We start from the raw sequence: 7,659 nt of genomic DNA, 5'->3' as shown, positions 1-7,659 counted from the left end.
GTTTATCACCTATAAGGGGAATTGGGGGAAAGACAACAATGAAGCTGTGAGCTAAGCCCTACAACCTTCAATACACTCCTATGAATCTGGGTGGAGACCTGGTTGGCCAGCAGTGTGACAAGACCTGGGGACTCTTGGGCCCAGAGGCAGTGACATAGCCTCAGAGGACTATAATGGAGAGTGAAGCATCCAGCTGATAAAAAGAGAGGGCATATGCATAAGAACAACCACACTTGCAGACAATACCCACTTTACCAAGCTTCAATGATTGGATGATCAGAATTCAACAAGAAGAGGAAAAAAAGAGTAATCTGATATAATTTGATGAACTTGACCTATACCTATGGATACAGTCACTCAAAAGAGGGAGCAAATCTTTACAGCAAGATCATTCCCACCCCCTCCATACACAAAGTAGACAAGGAAGGGCAAGTTGGACATTGGCTACCCCAAGTGGGGGGCTACAAAGGCAAGAAGTGACAGGCTTACAAGCTTTCAAGAGGGAACCTAGATCCAGAGGGCACAGAAGAAGGTAGAATCTCCACTGAGTACTACCCAATCTGTCTAGGCAGGGCTGATGAAATGAGATGGGGATAGGTCTCCTGTGATACTGTGGTGAATAATTGTTATCAGGAGTGATTGTGAGGGTTGGAAATGTAAAGGTAGACATTTTGTAGCAAGGAGGGGAGTGATTAACTTTGCAGTCTAGGAGCAAAGGTCCCTGGGACCATCAAGGGAGAAGAGAGGAGAGCAGGGCCCTACCCAGAGGAGAAGCCACATCAGAGATAGAGGCAGAGATGATGACATGGAGATATGGAGCAGCTGGGGACTTTAGACCCAGAGAGGGAGAAGGGCTGTGTGCTGACGACCGGAGGTGGGAGGCACCAGGCGTGTAGGGTATACCCTTTGGTTGGTTTTCTCATTAAGATTGCAATATAGAAAACTCTACAGATAGTTGTATTATTTTATATGGCCTTACTATGAATCTGTAGGAGCACTGGTAGTGTAGTGGTTATGAATTGGGCTGCTAACATCAAGGTAGGAAGTTCAAAACTACCAGCAGTTCCACGTGAGAAAGATGAGGCTTTCTGCTCCCGTAAAGATTTACAGTCTCAGAAACCCTGTGCAGGGTCACTATGAGTCAGAAATGACTCCACGGTGCTTAACAACAACAATAAACTATGAGTTTGTTGATAGACACTGGGAATAAGAATTCCAATTATGGTCAATTTTTAAATAGACAACAAATCTATATTTATCAAAAATATTTTTATTTGTGTCAAATGAAATGTGTCTACACTAAAACCAATCAATGTACTTCTCTTATTCTTTACATATGTGTTTCTACTAATCATTTATAAATTAACTTTCACAACGTAGCTTTCCCCTGTAACTTTGATCTTTCAGACTCTACCTAGTGTGTTCTAGAGGACCAAGACACAGAAAGTCATCTGTTTAGAAAGCATCAAAAGCACAGATATTATATATTTTCAAGGTTAGTGTTAAAGTAATTTGTGTGTTTCTGAGTTGCTTCTGGATTCCTTCCTTTGAATACCCTTCAAAAAATATGTGGCAATACCATTTGCTTCAACAAAGCTTTCTAGTTCACTTCTGTGTTTAATAATTCATTGTAGTGGCCACAGAAAATTCAAAGACAATACAGAGTTAAGGGATTAATATGGGGAAGATAATAGATTACAATACAGAATCATATTTACTTGCTCTGTGGGCTGAATGTGGAGTAGTGAACTATCTATTGTCTCTTCTAACCATAGTTTGCAAATTCCACAAAATGACATTTCTGCTATGCTGGGTCTGGATAAGAAAACAAAGAAAATAATGATATGATGTTACAGGATTCAGCTATGGATGTTAGCAGAGATCCCTGTAATTGTAAAATCTGAACCTCTGGTATGGGTATAAAATGAACCATCTCAGAAGCAGGAAGTGGGTTTGACTACGATCAAAGAAGAAGTGCCAAGCGCATGTCATTTGGACCCTGATATCACTGTGCACTGAACTTCCTTGACCCAGGTACAGAAAGCTGTGATACCAGTGCAGTAGCATAGGAATAGAAGCATCAGCAGAACCAAAAACCAGAGCAAAAGATAGAGCAGTATGATTACCAGCCCACAGAGAAAGTAAAACTGAGTAACTTTAAGCAGGAGGCTTGCTTGGAGGGCAGTGTGATTCCGACACAGAATAAGGGGGACTAGGCTTGCTGACTCACAGAGCTAGAGCTTCAGGCTGAAGCTTATGGTGGAGTGGTATGTCCTAAGCACATGTATTATCAGCTGACATGAACAAATGTTCCCTGAGCATTTCTGACTCCAAATTGTATCTTGTTACCTTCCTTAACACCCCATAACTGTTAGTATGGTGTTTGAATCCTGTGAGACCATCACAATGAATTATTGAACCCAACTGAGTAGAGAGGGCTATGGAAAGGAATAGTTGGTGTCTCATAATTTTCATTTTGGTGTCAGAAGTAGAGTTCATTCCAATTACATCTGTCTAATGAAAATATGGGGATTTATAAGAGAAAGAATGTAGGGACTTGTTAAGAAAAACAGTGTACTAAATGGTTATTCTGTTTATTTTTAAATGCAGTGATCAAAAGTAACATGTAAGAAACAGTATGCTGCAGTTGAAGGGGGAAAAGCTAACACTGGAGTCACCTGAGCAAAAGTTACTTACTTGGTTGTCAGGATTACAGAGAGTTTGTTAGTCTCCCTTTAGCCTATGCATAATTGAATATGCTAAAAGAGGAGTTGGCAATTGCCTGGAAGGAACAGGCTTTATTTTAAGCCATTAGCCTATGTATGCAGTATGGGATTTTGTGGAGACTTTTGCTCCACTCAGAACTGCTAAAAGAACGCATTTACTTTCAAAGGAGATATCTGCAGGGGGAAAAAAAAAGACTAAAATTTTGACTTTCATGGAAGCAGTTTGCTGCTGTATGCATTGAGGCAGGAAATGTCTGTGACCATCTGAAAAAACTCCATTCTAATACTGAAAGTTAAAGGGAGCCATCAAGAAAACAGACTATATTTTCATTGCTGATCACCTGTGTTCATTTGATGAGTGAAAGTAAATAAATGAGTTAAAGAGGAAGGGCTGGCTGGTTCGAAGTTTAGTGAGTTATGTTGGCTCCTAGGCCTATAGTCACAATCTAGCACATAAGGGTTAAGACTGAGTGAGTAAGTGAAGGGGCCAGCTCATCTGAAGTGCATGGAGAAGTGTTTGAACTCCCAAGCTTGCAGCTGATACTCCTTTGACCTAGTGGGGCTGGCTAGGACTGAATTGACTCAAATCCTACTGAATGAAGAAAGAGATGTTTGAGCTAGTATAAATTGCTGATACCTTAATGACTTAACTTATCAGTGTACTTTGCTTATCAGTGCAGATGTCTAAAGTTCCAGCAAGAGCAGAAGCGTCTTTGCATGAAGGAACATGCTTGTCTCCTGAGAATACTGGGTTGATCATGATAGGCAATTTAGAAATTGGATATCTAAAATGGGAATGGGATGAAGTAATGAAGTAGAAAGTTTACAAACTATCATGGGTGTGCTTAGTTAAAATTATTGTTAGGGAAAAATTAATACATCACGTGCAAAAAGGACACTAGATAGTAGAGTCAGGGGGTGGTCTGTGGTGTAGTTAAATATCTAATGTCTCTTATAGTCATAGCCTGAATTGTTGTTGTTGTTGTTGTTAGGTTCCATCGAGTCAGCATCGACTCATAGTGACTCTATGCACTACAGAAAGAAATCTCACAATCATTGCTAGCCTGAGTACATTGCTGCTACCACTCCGCTAATCCATCTCATTGGGGGTCTTCCTCTTTTTTTCTGATCCTCCACTTTGCCAAACACAGTCTCCTTCTCAGAGACTCATCTCTCCTGATAATATGTTAGAAGTATAGAGGCGATGTCTAGCTATCCTGACTTTCAAGGAGCATTCTGGCTATACTTCTTCCAATACAATTGGTTTGCTATTTTGGAAATCCATGGTACTTTTAAGACTCTCCTACAAAACCGTAACTCAAATGCACCAAGTCTTCTGAGACATTCCTTATTCACTGTCTAACTTTTGCATGCATATGAAGTTATTAAAAATACCATGGATTTGATCAGGTGTTCATTCCAAAGAGAGGTGACTCAAAGGAATGCAGAAATCATTAGACAATATCATTAATATTGCATGCAAGTAAAATCTTGTTAAGATAATTTTTAAAAGGCTCCAACAATTGATTGACAAGTTGGATTTATAATAGGACGTGGAATGAGGGATATCAATGCTGATGTCAGATGGATCTTGGCTGAAAATAGAGAATACCACAAAGATATTTCCTGTGCTTTATTGACTACACAAAGGCTTTTTATTTTGTGAATCATGGCAAATTATGGACAACTTTGTGGAGAACAATTATTCTGGAACACTTAATTGTGCTCATGAGGAACTTGTACAGAGACCAAGAGGCAGTTGTTCTAATAGAACAAGGCAACACAGAATGGTTTAAAATTAGGAAAGGTGTGTGCCAGAGTTATATTCTTTCACCATACTTATTTAATCTGTGTGCTGAGCAAATATTCAGAACCTATATGAAGAAAAATGTGACATCATGATTGGAGGAAGGCTTATTAGCAACATGTGATATGCAGATAATATAGCCTGCTTTTTGAAAGTGAAGAAAATTTAAAATACTTATTGATGAAGATAAAGGACTACAGGTTTGGTGTGGCTTACATCTCAATGTAAAGAAAAAAAAAATCGTCAATACTAGACCAGTAAATAACATCATGACAAATGGAGACATTATGAGGAATCTGTACCTGGACCAAGAAGCAGTTGTTCGAACAGAGCATGGGAACACTGAACGTTTTAAAATTGGGAAAGGTGTGCCACAAGGTTGTGTTCTTTTACCATACTTATTCAACCTGTATGCTGAGCAAATAATACAATAAGCTGGCTTTTATGAAGAAAAATGTGGCATCAGGATTGGAGGAAGACTCATTAACAAACAACCTGTGATATGCAGATGATACAACCTTGCTTGCTGAAAGTGAAGAGGACTTGAAACATTTACTGATGAAGATCAAAGAGGACAGACTAAGGTATGAATTACATCTGAATGTCAAGAAAACAAAAATCCTCACCACTGGACCAATAAACAACATTCTTATCAATGGAGAAAAGATTGAAGTTGTCAAGGACTTCATTCTTCCTGGATCAACTATCAACACTCGCAGAAGCAGCAGTCAAGAGATGAGACCACGTATCGCATTAGGCAAATCTGCTGCACAAGACCTTTGTAAAGTGTTGAAGCGCAAAGATGTCAGCTTGAGGACTAAGGTGCGCCTGACACAAGCCATGGTATTTTCAATAACCTCATATACATGCAAAAGCTGAACAGTGAATAAGTAAGATTATAGAATAATTGATACCTTTGAATTGTGGTATTGGAGGAGAATACTAAAGGTGCCATGGGCTGCCAAAAGAACCAATAGATCTGTTTTGGAAGAAGTGCAGCCAGAGTACTCCTTGGAGGCCAGGATGGTTAAACTTCGTCTCTCATACTTTGGACATATTGTCAGGAGGGAACAGTTGCTAGAGAAGGATATCATGCTTGGTAAGATGGAGGGTCAGAGAAAAAGAGGAAGACCCCAAACGAGATAGATTGGCCAGGTGGCAGCATTGATGGAGTCAAGTGTGGCAGTGGTAATGAGGTTGACCCAGGATTGGACATTGTTTTGTTCTGCTGTACATGGAGTCACTATGAGTCGGTTCCAACTCGATGGCACCTGACAACAACAACAAATGGAGAAAAGATTGAAGTTGTCAAAGACTTCATTTTCTTAAATCAACCATCAACACTCATGAAAGCAGCAGTTAAGAAAGCAAACCATTTATCAGATTAGGTAAATCTGCTGAAAATGAGCTCTTTCAAATGTTAAAGAGCAAAGATACCAGTTTAAGGAATAAGGTATGGCTGACCCAAACCATGGTATTTTTCAATAGCCTCACATGCATGTGAAAGTTGGATAATGAATGCAGAATAATTGAAGAGAATCAATGTATTTGAATTATGGTGTTGAAGAATACTTAAAGCACCATGGCCTTCTGGAAGAACACAAATAAGTGTAGGGAGAATAAAGTCACATAGTTCCTTTTTGTATAGTACTTTGATCATGTTGTCAGGAGGGACTTGTCCTATCAGAAGCACATCATACTTGGTAAAGTGTTGTTGTTGTTGTGAAGTGCTGTCGAGTCAGTTCTAACCCTTAGCAAACCTGTATAGTAGGGTCGATGAAAAAGAAAAATCCTCAATGGCACAATAGAAGATACCATGGGCTTAAAAGTAACAACTGTGAAAATGGCACGAGACTGGACAGTATGTTTATCTGTTATGTATAAGGTTGCTATAAGGAAACAACATGATGGCACTAAACAACAACAATAACACACTCACACAAATACAGAACAATTTGTGAGAGTTGAAACTAGATAAGATTGTTTTGTTTTCATGGTCTCATAAGATTTCTAACTTTGACAAATGCCACAGTAGTAAATAAATTCAGGTCAATTTTTCAAACCTACCAGCCATTCAACAGGAAAAAGAGAGAAAGGAGGCAGTGTCCTTATATAAAGATTTAAGGTCTTCAAAACTGTATGAGGAAGTTCTACTTTGCCCTATGGGGTCATTCTGAGTTAGAATTGACTCTATGGTTGAAAGCTATTTTTTGCTTTGTTTTGTGTTACGTTGGTTGTTTTCAATGTAATATTACCAATATTAGTGGGAAATATTTGACTTTTCCTTTTCTGAATTTTTTTGTCTTAAATAGCTTCTGTTCTTTGATAGTTTTATTGCATGTAAATACAACATCCCATTGTAACACAGAATGTAGTCTTGTACACTAGGAATCTGAATTTTCTTCAGCAGATTGTGAAACTCATTCTATTCCTGGCTCATGATATGTACTTAGACTGAGTAAACTTTCAGCCCCATTGGGCAAACCTAAATAATGACAGATTGACAATTAATATTATTTTAACCCAGAAATTTAAGTAATTTCATTGTTTTCCACAAACAAGAAAATATTGGATCAGAGGTAAAGTACTTGAAACTAACTGAGACAGCATAAATAATGTATTTCATTATTTGGACTTTCTAAAATATTGTCATCATCATTGTTAAGTGACAAGAGGTTGTTCTCACTCATAGTGACCCTGTGTGGGATTTTTGTTCTGACTGATAGTGACCCTGTATAGGGTTTCATTTCTGACTCATAGTGATGGGCTAGAATCATGGAGCTAGATTCCCAGTCCAGTGCTTATCATATGGAACCATTGAAAGAATAAAATACAATCTCATAACCATTTTGAAGCAAATTTTATAAAATGATGTCTATATACATACTCATTAACAATCTGTGATATGCAGATGATACAATCTTGCTTGCTGAAAGTGAAGAGGACTCAAAATACTTAGTGATGAAGATGAAAGACCACAGCCTTTGGTATAGATTGAATCTTAATGTAAGAACACAAAAATCCTCACCACTGGACCAATACACAACATTCTTATCAACAGAGAAAAGATTGAAGTTGTCAAGAACTTTATTCTTTTTGGATGAACCATCAACACTCATGTAAGCA

The sequence above is a fragment of the Chrysochloris asiatica genome, unplaced genomic scaffold, assembly GCF_000296735.1.
Source record: "Chrysochloris asiatica unplaced genomic scaffold, ChrAsi1.0 scaffold00401, whole genome shotgun sequence".
In the NCBI taxonomy this organism is placed as follows: Eukaryota; Metazoa; Chordata; class Mammalia; order Afrosoricida; family Chrysochloridae; genus Chrysochloris; species Chrysochloris asiatica.
This window is presented reverse-complemented; position numbering follows the sequence as displayed.